The sequence below is a fragment of the Tenrec ecaudatus genome, chromosome 4, assembly GCF_050624435.1.
Source record: "Tenrec ecaudatus isolate mTenEca1 chromosome 4, mTenEca1.hap1, whole genome shotgun sequence".
In the NCBI taxonomy this organism is placed as follows: domain Eukaryota; kingdom Metazoa; phylum Chordata; class Mammalia; order Afrosoricida; family Tenrecidae; genus Tenrec; species Tenrec ecaudatus.
In genome coordinates, this window is record NC_134533.1 from 39389206 (window position 1) to 39401474 (window position 12269).

Sequence of the window (12269 nt, forward strand, 5' to 3'; positions counted from 1 at the left end):
GAAAACATGGAAGTTGTCAAAGATTTTGTCTTGTTTGGATCCACAATGAATATTCACTAATTGAAACAGTAGTCAAAAATTAAAGGACATTTTATGTTGGGTTTAGATCTCTCTAAAGTGTTATTACATTGAGGACTAAAATGTATTTGACCTAAGCCATGGTATGTTTCAGCTGCCCCATAAGCTTGTTAAAGCTGGGCAGTAAAAACTGCAGAAGAATCAAGACCTTTGAATTTTGGTGCTGGCAAAAGTACTACGGGTTGGTGGAAGAACAGACATCTGCCCTGGGAGAAGTACAGTCAGAATGCTCCGAAATTGTATGATAAAACCGTCTCATGTAGAAACATGTTCTCAGGAGAGACAAATCCCTGAGAAAGGACATCATACGAAGTCAAGTAGAGGTCAGCACAAAAGAGGTACATCATTGATGAAATGGATCGATCTAAGGGCTGCAACCGTGGCTTTAAACTATACTTGTGAGCATCGTGCAGGACCACTTAACGTTTTGCTCTGTTGTGTGTAGGGTTTAGATGAGTATGAACTAACTTGATGGTAGACACACAGGCCAACAAAATATGATGAATGTTTTACAAATAAATTCACACACCTAAGGCCAACTCATTTTCAACATGGGTGTTACATCCCTTGTTGATGAAAGAATCAACAAACAGGGCTAGGACACCTGAATCTCCACATGCAAAAGGATGAAGTTGGAACTGTAGCTCACACTGTAGAAAAATTAACAAATGGATTCATAGCCTAGTTTTCAGAACTTCCATGTAAATTCCTAGTTGAAAAGATCTGGGTAAATCTGGAAGTCCTTATTTTTGACAATCGGTTCTTAGAGAAGGATACTTAAAACATGAGTAACAAATGAAAATAGATAATGGGATGTCACCAACATTGAAAATGTGCGCTGATGAGATAGACTGACCCAGTGGTTAAAATAATCACACAGCAATGCTTGTGGTGGGCTCTGTTGTGCATAGGGCACACTATAACTTGAAGCCAACTCAATATCAATGGTCAACCACAGTTTTTCAGAAGTGGTTGCCAGACCTTTCTGAAGCATCTCTCAGTGGCTGGAAGCAACATGTTGGTTAGTAATTGAGTGCAGTAGTTGTTCACACCACCCATGTACTCTCAGTACTCATTAGGAAAATGCAGTCTAAACCCCAATGATTACCACTTTACATTCACCAGGATGGTTATTAGAAAAATGGGGGGGGGGGAGGTAGGAAAGTAACATTTTGGGGAGGATATGAAACATTGCAACCCTGGCCAGAATGGTGCAGCCACTGTGGAAAAATATCTGACTGTTCCTCAAAATATTAAATACAGAATTTCCATGTGACCTAATAATTTTTTTCTCAGAAATAGATCCCCACAACTTGAAAGCAAGGACTGAGATACTTGTACCACATGGTAAATATAACTAACGTCACTCAGGTGTACACTTGCAAGTTGTTATAATATGTATTTTACTACAATTACATTTTTACAAAAACATTTTTATTCTTGTTTTATAATTGTTTTTCTGTCTTTATGTTTTCTAAGGATATTCTTTTAAAGTTTCTTTTAAATCTAATAATATTGATTAGATTTCTTAAATTGAATTTTAAAATTTATATTCTCAGATTTAAAGTATTTAATTTCTCATCTATAACCTTGGATCTTTGGATTTTTTCTCAATTTCCCACCAATTAACTTGGTAGGATTAAAAAAAATCAATTAATGGCAAGTCTTAATGCTTATTTTCAGAACCCTGGGTATACGGTGGCTAAGCATTGAACTGATCATGCATTCAAATCCATCAGCCACTTCGTGGGAAGGAGATATTTGCATACTTCTATGGAGATTATACTCTTGTAAACCCAGTGGGCCCCTTCTATCCTGTGCTACAGGGCCAGGATGAGTCCATGGGATAAACTCGATGGCATTGATTTGGTTTTTGAGTTGAATAGGTTTATTTATTATTTTCTTATGGGTATCACATATTTTAAACTTTATTTTTTTCACTTTTTTTGGACTGTTCATTTTTTTTTGTTTCTCATAGAAATGCTTGACACTCTAGTGTGTTTTATATGAAAGTCCAATCTCTAATGATCATTTTCAAATGAAAACTATTAAGTAAAATTTCTTCGTGATGGAAATTTTCTGTATGCGATGATAGGTACTAACCAATTATAGCTTTTCAAAAGATTTACAATATAGCTGATATTAATAAGCTGAGTTTTAAAGTTCTTTTTAATTTTAATAGTTTACATTTAAACAGTTCTCATTGGTTAATGATTATCACATTGGACAGCATACATTTAGATCATCTGCTAGTAATGTTTTCTGTTAAAAGAAAAATATTAAATATTTCGGCTTTACAAAGTCTTTGTTATGAGTATTTAGACAAAATCAGTCACAGAGGACTTGAGTAGCTCCTCCCTTCCCCCGCCCCCCACCAAATGAAACTCACTTTCCTAAAACAAGGTGAGCGGGATTTGGAGCCCTGGAGGTATCGAGCTTGCGAGATGGGCTGCTGACGGGACGATCAGCCACTTGAGAACACCAGCTGCTCTGTGAGAAAGGTGTCCAGCGTCCCTAAATTAATGCTTTCTGTAGTCCACATCCTAATTATTAATGGTTAGTTGCAGCAGTTTCTCACTTGAACTGTGCTCCATCAGCAAACTAAACATACAGACAGACGCTTTACTCCATCTATGTTTAAGGTTGACTCCTTTGAGGAGGCTGCTCTTCCCTCTTTGCACTTTAAGTGCCTTCCCTTCTGATGGGCCCATCTTCTCGGACTGCTCTGCTGCTACCAATACGGTTTTAACTAGCAAGTCTTATGCCCTCTCCTTCTAGCCAGTCAACCTTAGTCTGGAAACGCCACCGAAACCTGTCTACTGTGGGTGATTTTGCTTGTATTTGAAATGCTGGTGGCATTGCTTCTTCTAACATCACAGCAACACCCGATACACAACCACAAACTGACTGAAAGACGGCTAGGCCTTTTTGTAGGTTCCAAGACCTGGAGTTAGAAAACCAGAAAGGAAGAACATGCGTGGCATTTTCTAAGCCAAAAGAACTGAGGAAGAAAAACTACAAGTTAAAATACTGAAATATTTTATATATAAAATATCAAATGACACAGGAAGCATCAAAAGAAGATAGAAGGAATATAGAGTAACTAAAGCAAAACAAATTTGGAGGCATTCCACCGTAACAGGAGGTGTCATGTGATCACGACCCAGTGGTGATAGAAGTCCGTTTTGCACCGAAGGCATCAGCAAATAAACTCCAAGAGTCGGGAAGACTATCATTTAAGATGTTTCAGCAAATACCTGCAACGTTAGAAAGGCTCAGTCTTCCATGCCGAGACATTTGTAAGACAGCTACCTGGCCTTTGACTGAGAGCGATCCATCTATGCGCCCATTCCAAAGAAAGGTCACCATTGGAATGTAGAAACTCAAATGTTATCTTTCATGCAAGTAAGATTTTGCTTATTTCCAAAGTGATTCAACAGTAGATCAATGGGCAACTGCCAGAAATTCCAGCTGGATTCAGGAGAGGACATAGAATAAAGGCTATCCTTCCTGATGTCAGATGGATCTTGTCTTCAAACAGAGACTAATAGATGTTAATCTATGTTTTATTTCTTATTCAAAGGAATTCAGTTATGGGAATCACCAAAGACTATGGATAACACTGAACAATGGGAACACTCAAATAGAACAAAGGGATATTTTGGCTTAAAAACAGCAAAGTTGTGTGTCGTAATTATATCATTTCACCGTGCTTATTAAGTCTGTATGCTCAGCAAACCTGAAAAATGGGCTAGGAAACAGGTTGCAGCATGAGGCTCTGAGGAAAACACAATAACTGCAATATACAAATGATACAACTTTGCTGAAAATGAGGGGGGATTGCATCACTGAATTTATGTTTACAGCTTTCCCGGTCATTCGTGTCAGAACATGAATAAAATGTAAACCTTAACAAGTACGGTGATGAAGTGCTGTGGTCAATGGAGAGGAAAAGGTTTCTTTCTGCCCAGTCAAGTGTCTGTTCATGGAAGCAGCATCAATAGTCAAAGGGATACACACACTGCATTGGGTAAATCCATTGCACAAGATCTCGATTACGTGTTAAAAAGCAAAGATAACACTTTTGTAACCAAGGTGTACCTTTCCAAAGATGAAATCTTTTCATTTTTCCAGCAGAAGATGGAGAATGAAAAGGAAGACTGAAGAATTGATTAATCTGAATTTTAGTGTTGGAAAAGAATATTGAATATACTGGAGTGCTGGTGGCGGAGTGGTTACAAATTGTACTGCAATCTTCTCTCATAACAGTTGCTGTTTTGGAAACTTACAGGGGCAGTTCTACTTTGCCCTGTAGGGGCGCTGTGAGTGGGCGTTGACTCGATGGCAGGAAGTTTGGTTTGGTGTAGGTTTGTGGACTACCAGAAGAACAAATTAGTTTTAGAACAAATACAACCAGAATTCACCTCAGAAGCAAATAGCAAGACACATCATCAGGAAAGACCAATCGCTAGAAGAGTTTGATTAAGAGGAGGTTCAGTGAAACAGCCCCACGGAGAGGGATGAACAAGATAGTCACATAATGGAGTGCAACATAGTAATGATCACGAAGATGGAATAGGACCACGCATACTTTTGTTATGTAATAGTAAACAAAAGGAGGGGAAAAGATAAGGAAGAAACTTAAGAAAACCCACAAAGGTAGATTGATATAAGAGAATTTCTTTCAGCTTCAGTGAAATTGATGATTAGTATAGCTCTACCATAGTCTGGATATCAACTTTTTCTTTTAATTTGCTATAAGAAAATAGAATCATTTTGTGTATTATTTATAAAATGTCAAGTTACATTGATTATGAATAATTTAATACATATGTAATATATGATAGACATTTAAAGTTTAAGGGTGTGTATATATATATATATTTAATAGCAGACATTTGGTGTTTAGTGTAGTCCCTGAAGTGTTGCATGCAAATAAATACAAAGCTTTTTTTTCTTTTTAAAATAATTTTACTGGACACCCCTTCCAGAGGGGTAGTGAGGAGGAGATGGGCCACTCAGGGTTCAGTGTAGCAACAATGAAACTCAAAACCTTCCTCTAGTTCCTGAACGCTTCCTCCCCTCCCAATCATCATGACCCCAATTCTACCTTGCCTTGCGGACCTGGTTATACCAGAGGATGTACAGCGGTGCAGTGGGGATCTGGAGGCACAGGGAATCTAGGACAGACGAACCCCTCACCACCAGCGGTGGGAGTGGCGACACCAGGAGGGAAGTGCGTGTAGAAAGGGAGAACCGATCGGAGATCTATGTGTAACCTCCTCTCTGGGAGATGGGCAATGGGGAGGCGGGTGAGGGGAGACGCCAGGGAGTGTAAGATAAGATATAATAATTATTTATGAACTATCAAGGGACCAGGGTGGGATCGGGGAGGGAGGGAGATGGGGGGGAAAAAAGGGAAACCGAGCTGATTCCAGGAACCCAAGTGGAAGGTGAATTATGAGAGTGACGAGTGCAACCAATGTATAAGGGTGCTTTGCTCATTTGATGTATGTACAGATTGTGATAAGAGCCTTATGAGCCCCAATAAAAAGATTAAAAAAAAGAATTCAAGAAAATCAAACATTTTAGTAGTGTATTTTAAAGAATTTAATTGTATTACTTAATTTTGTCAATGACCTTGCCTAATTGAAATACTTAATAAAATGAATAAAGTTACCCAAAAAAAAATTTATTGGGGGCTCTTAGAGCTCTTAGAACAATCCATACATCAATTCCATCAAGTATATTTGTGCATATGTTGCCATCCTTATTTTCTAAACATTCTATTTGAGTCCTTGGTGTCAGCTCCTATATTTACACTCCGTCCCTTACCCCCACCACCCTCGTGACCCTTGATAAACTATAAATTATTATTTTCATATCTTATACCTACCACAGTCTCCCTTCCCCCGCGGTTTCTTTCCTTCCTCCTCTCCCCGTGTTCCGCCTAACCTTCTGGTATTGCTACTCCCATTTATGTTCCTGAGGGGTTTTTCTGACCTGGATTTCGTGTGTGCTGAGTTCTTATCTGTTCCTTTGTAAGTGCTCCAGCTTATCCTGCAGTGAAAGGCAGGATTGGGGCCATGATAGTGGGGGATGAGGAAGCCTCATGGAACTTGAGGAATACTTCACCTTGGTTGCTATACTTCACCCTGGTTGACTCATCCCTTCCTTTTGACTCTTCTGTGAGAGGGTGACCCATTGTCTACAGATGGGTTTGGGGTCTCTGCTTCAACACCCCCCCCCCCTCATTCTCAACAATATGTTTTTTGTTGTTAGTTTGTTTTGGGTCCTCTGATGTCTGTTACCTGATCCTACCAACAGCTCGTGATTGTACAGGCTGCTGTGCTTCTTCTACATGGACTTGTTGCTTCTCTGCTAGATGGCCACTTGTTTAACTTCAAACCTTTAAGACCTCAGACCCTGTATCTCTTGAAAACCAGGCACCATCAGCTTTCTTCACCACATTTGCTCGTACACCCATTTTGCCTTAAGTGATTTTTCCTGGAGGGTGAACATCACAGAATGTCAGGTTGTTAGAACAAAGTGTTCTTGTGTTGAGGGAGGACTTGAGCAGAGGCCTAAAGTCTGTCCACTTCCTCAATAGATTAGCATATAAATATGTATACCTATGCCAATAACTCTATTTTTATGAATAGTATATTCACAGAAGTGCACACCTATATTTTCTTTTAGTAACATTTGGTTCTTATTGCAGTCCCTGACATTTTGCATGCAAATACACACAAAGTTTAATTTTTTTTTAAAAGGGTAAATTTAGACAAAACATTTTTCCTCATATTGATTTATATAAATAGACCAATTTTGACATCTGAGGTAGTATTAAATATAATATTTGTTATATTATGTTTTGTATTATATCTGGTCTCAGGATTTTCTCTAATACCAAGTACACTTCAAATTCACTAGCTATCTGGCTTTTTAGTTTGCAAGCATTATAAACTATTTGGTGGTTTTTTATTCTCATAATTAACCTTATGTATTATTTCTGACCTGTAAAGTGAATGAGTTATATTTTCAATGGTGCCTACTAATTATATAGAAGTATTATAGATAGATATTTTGTCTGTATATGATTGGTTTGTCAACTACTGCTTCAATTTATTGACCAAAGTTCTCTAGTTTGATTGGTATCTTCAGGTCACTCAGTTAATTTCCTCTTCTACTTCTCTAGTGACTAAAGGCTTTAATTAGGGTTTTAAAATGTATTCATACTGTCACTGAAATTCTGAATATCTTGACATCCCATTGGTCCAATGAGAGGAAGGTACTTTAACAACTAACTTGTGACCTTTAATAACTAAGGCATTTAGCTATTTTATATACTAATGCAACTCAGCATGAGTGAGAGAAGACTTTACATAATACAATTTTGATTTCTTGCTTTAGGTATCCTGAGATCATGAATCCACCACATGTATTTTGAGATATGCTTTACGTGTTTTTTCTGGAGGCCTTGCAACTACCTTAAGTGAATGCACTATAGAAAAGACCTATGGTAAGTGAGAGATTTCACCTCCTGTTTTTTTCTCATCAGTTTCATGGTCAAGTTTTATGAATGTATAATACTGCTCCCTGCTGGACACTGTACTTTATTTAAGTTGGCACTTAATAGATGGGCAAATAACTAGTAAACCGGACTCCTGTGGAAGGAAATCCCCAGCGCCATTCATAAAAAAAGCATTGTTAAAAAAAACAAAAGCATTGTCATAATGGTGCCTGGAAACGATAAAAGTGCTAATTTAGAAAATGATTCTAAATTTCATAGTTATCTAAAAGTTACAATAAACCTATATTGAAGATGATTATAGGTAGTACACCTTTTAGCATTTCCTAAATGGTGATATATAGTTTTAAAATCATTTTATTGGGGCTTCTTACAGCTCTTACCACAATCTATACATCTATCCATTGTGTCAAGCACATTTTTACATATATTACCATCATCATTTTCTAAAGATTTTCTTCCTACTTGAACCCTTGGTATCAGCTCATTTCCCCCGCTCGCTGTCCCTCCCCCCCTAATGAGCCCTTAATAATTTATAAAATTTTTCTCATGTTTTACACTGACTGCTGTCTTCCTTTATCCACTTTTCTGTTGTCCATCCCCCTGGGAGTGGGTTATATGTAGATACTTGTGATCAGTTCCCCCTTTCTACCCTACCTTCTCCTTATCCTCCCAGTATTGCTATTCTCATTATTGGTCCTAAGGGGTCTATCTGTCCTGGATTCCCTGTGCTGTGAGCTTTTATCTATACCAGTGTACATACTCTGATCTAGCCAGATTTGTAAGGTAGAATTTGGGTCATGATAGTGGGAGGTGGGGAGGGGAGCTTTAAAGAACTAGAGGAAAGTTGTATGTTTCATCAGTACTATACTGCACCCTCACTGGCTCGTCTCTTCCTTGTGACCCTTCTGTAAGGGGATGTCCAATTGTCTACAGATGGGCTTTGAGTCTCCACTCCACATTCCCCTTCATTCACATTTATATGATTTTTTTTGATCTTGGTCTTTGATGCCTGATACCAGATTTCATCAATACCTTATGATCACACAGGCTGGTGTGCTTCTTCCATGTGGGATTTGTTGCTTCTCAGATAGATGGCCACTTGTTTATCTTCGAGCCTTTAAGACCCCACATGCTCTATCTTTTGATAGCCGCGCACCATCAGCTTTCCTCTCCACATTTGCTTATGCACTCATTTGTCTTCAGCGATAATATCAGGGAAGGTGAGCATCACAGAATGCCGGGTTATTAGAACAAAGTGTTCTTGTGTTGAGGGAAGTACTTGAGTAGAGACCCAATGTCCGTCTGCTATCTTAATACTTAACATATAAATATATGTGTATAGATCTATTTGCCCATCATCATATATAAATATATTTACATGGTTGTATTTAGGCCTATATAATGATTTTTGTTCATAGTTCTTTCCTCTATTTCCTTTTACTTTCCTCTTATCCCACTATCATGTTCGGCCTTCATTTGCGTTTCAGTAATTCCTCTTGGCTACACTGCCCCTGATCAAGCTCCATCAGGCATCCTACCTACGCCTTCTTCGCCATCGATTTCAGATCACTTGTTCCTTTGTCCCTGGGTTTGTTGGCACCCCTCTTCCTTTCCTTCCCCTCTCCTGTGTCCCCCGGAACCGTGGGTCCCATTGTTTTTGCCTCCTGATTGTTTATCCCGCCTATCTTATCTAGATAGACATGCATAAACAATAATAAGTACACACAATTTTTTTAATTAAAACAATGGATAGCTAGCAAGATTTTATGGAAAAAGGGAAGGGGAACTGAAATGTACATTCGCATTTCCTTGTGTTTACATAAAGCCTAGAATGAAACACAAAAAAAGTAGTTTCCTCTGCTGAGGTAGGGAGAACAATGAGGTGGATGGGAAAGGGGTCTTTACTGCGTACCATTTAAACATTATTTAAATTTTTGAATTAGTGTGTTGCTAGTTTAAAATAATTTAATTTGTAAATCTAATGAGAAAAGCGTTGCACCTGCCCTATTTATTGTAACATTAAGCTATCTTTGCTCCTTTATGACCAAAGCCTAAGAAAGCATGTAATAAAACTTGTAACTGATAAATAGGTAAATTCTCTAATTTTTAGATTTTCTTTGTTAGTTGATTTCTTAAGGCATCTTTAAAAATATAGTTTGAACTGATACATATTTCTCCAAAATATATATATATAGTTTGAGAAAAATTACATATTATACAATTTTAAGGCATTTTTATGTATGAGAGTATGTGCTGATTCTAGGATATAAATAATTAAAGATGATGATAGATGACTATTAACCAGATTATCCTGGAGTTTTATTTAATATGTATGATATGGAGACTAATTAACAAATTGTATTTTTTTAGCTGCAAGACTGCTGCTGTTAGGCGTCATTGAGTCAGTTCTGACTCAGCAACCCCATATATAAAACAACACAAGCCACTGCCCATTGCAGCCACTCTGTCAATCCATCTCATTGTGGGTCGTCCTCTCTTTTGCCGACACTTCAGTTTACCAAGCATGATGTCCTTCATATTAGGTAGTGAGGATTTTTGATTGAAAAGAGAAGGCTTCTGAAATTTAAAGGAGAGAAAATGACAGTCTTTTAAATTGTCTTATCATCTGTACTGCTTTAGTTTTCCACATAAAGGCAAATTTCCAACCCTGAATCTTAGAAACTTGTTTTCATAACAGTAGTAACTACCCCCAACAGGACCAGCTGTCTCTGAAAATAACAGCGCTGTAGACTGGGAAAAGGGTGAGATAGCGTGTCCATTGATGATGCTGTAGCGGGGTCAGGAACCTTTCTCAGCAATGGAATTTAAAATTGATTATTCAATAGGTATTCTTTTTGTTTGTTTGTTTTTTCGATATGTATTCTTTAAAAAAAACCCTAAGTTTTTCTCTTTTTATATATGAGGGGACTTTGAAAAATTTGTAGAAAAATGGAATGAAAAATAGTGACATTTTTCCATGAATTTTTTGAAGTTTCTGTATGTGTGTGTGTGTGTGTGTGTGTGTGTGTCTGTTTGCCTGTCATGGATTTGTATAGGATAAGTCACAAAGTATTGCTATAAAATAATAGAAACCTTTATTAAACAAAAATGGCAAAATATGGAGCAATTTCTTCCTGACAGCCTCCATCTAAGTCCAGGATACTGTGCTCTTTGATGTAAACCACATCGAAACAGCAATTTGGGTTCCCCTGGAGCGACTCAGATGGTGTTTCTTGGGGTTTGGGGACATAAGAGGTCTGAAGAGGCACAGTCAGTGCTGTAGGGCGGATGGGATAAGGTTTTCCAACATAATTCTCATAAAGTAACCCTCGCTACCCTTGAAAAGTAAGCAAATGGGAAAAGTGTGACATAGCTTTCATATCCTCTGCCTCATCATCCCAGTTTTCAATTTAAAAAAATGTCTTCCTAATAAACGATTGTGAACATCCTGTGTCCTTCAAGAAAATATCTTGAGCGAACCCCTTGGAATCTCCCAAAACAGTTACTATAACCTTCTGAGTAGACGTCTGCGCTTTGAATTTAACTGGTCCAGCAGAACCACCATTTCGTTTTTCTTCATGATATGGTTAGGGTTAGGTTAGAAGTCAGATCAGAAATGTTAACGATGCAGTCCGTGTCATGCAGTGAGTTTCCAGCCATGCCAGCAGGCCCCCTCTCTTATGGTCCCTTTGCCTCTGCCCTGCTCAAGCAAGTTACAAAGCTCCTCTCAAGGTACCCAATGCGACTACGACACGTATCTTCCAGAGAGTCTGGCTGCAGTTATCCACTGATCCCAAAAGCATGTTTAATACATCTCATTTGTAATAAACTTACGCATGTACAAACTGGTGAACTAGCCTTGTATCACTCAGTGCTTGACTGTGATTCATACGGTCTTCATGGACTTTTTTTCAGAAGTAGATTGCCAGGCTTGGTTTGGAAGCTCCAGAATCATAAATACGTCCAGTTTTAATTGATACCAGCAAGCAGTTTTCTAACATGGTTTTACTAGTTTATATTTAGTAGTATTTGAGAGTTCTAGCTGTTCCATGTTTTCACCAAGACTTGATACTTGATTCTGGCCCCCTCCCATATTTTCCTTTTTTTAGTTATGGTACATATAAAAAAATAAATCATAAGCTTTTCATTTATAGTTCCTTGATGATTAATGAAATCACCTCTTTTTCTTTTTCATACATTTATTGGCTATTTGGATCTTTTAGTAAAGTGCCTTTCTACTTCTTTTATAAACTTGTCTTTTTCGTAGTTATTCATAATTTTTTAAAAGTTCATACTGTGAGTTCGCCACTGTATGTATTGTTGTGTTATATGTGTCTAGGGTTTCCTAGGTTGAAATCTTGAAGGGAAGCAGACCTTCTGGTCTTTTCGCCCAAGATCCTCTTGTGGGTCTAAAGCACTGACCTTTCGATTACTAGCCAAGCACTTACTCATGGTGCCGCTGGGGTTGTTTGGAGTTCCTGAGACTGTAGCTCTTTACAGGAATGGAAAGTCCCATTTCTCTCCCTGATCGTATATTGATATTGCACATATCCCTCCTATTCTTAGGGTTGCCTTTTTATTCTCTTCATAGTCCTTTTGAGGAACAGAATTTCACGTTTTTAAAATCGGCTAACTTGACATTTATAGTTAGCTCCAT

At 38.0% G+C, this 12269-nt stretch overlaps 1 protein-coding gene across 3 annotated transcripts in view; it reads left to right on the plus strand.

Annotated features, from left to right (window-relative positions):
* The window catches only part of IMMP1L (inner mitochondrial membrane peptidase subunit 1), a 61784-nt gene that overhangs the window by 2703 nt on the left and 46812 nt on the right, over nt 1-12269 (plus strand). For all 3 annotated transcript variants that reach the window (XM_075545949.1, XM_075545950.1, XM_075545948.1), the window contains exon 2: nt 7492-7600. The gene's annotated coding sequence lies outside the window, so the exon portion shown is untranslated. The remainder of the gene's footprint in view (nt 1-7491; nt 7601-12269) is intronic.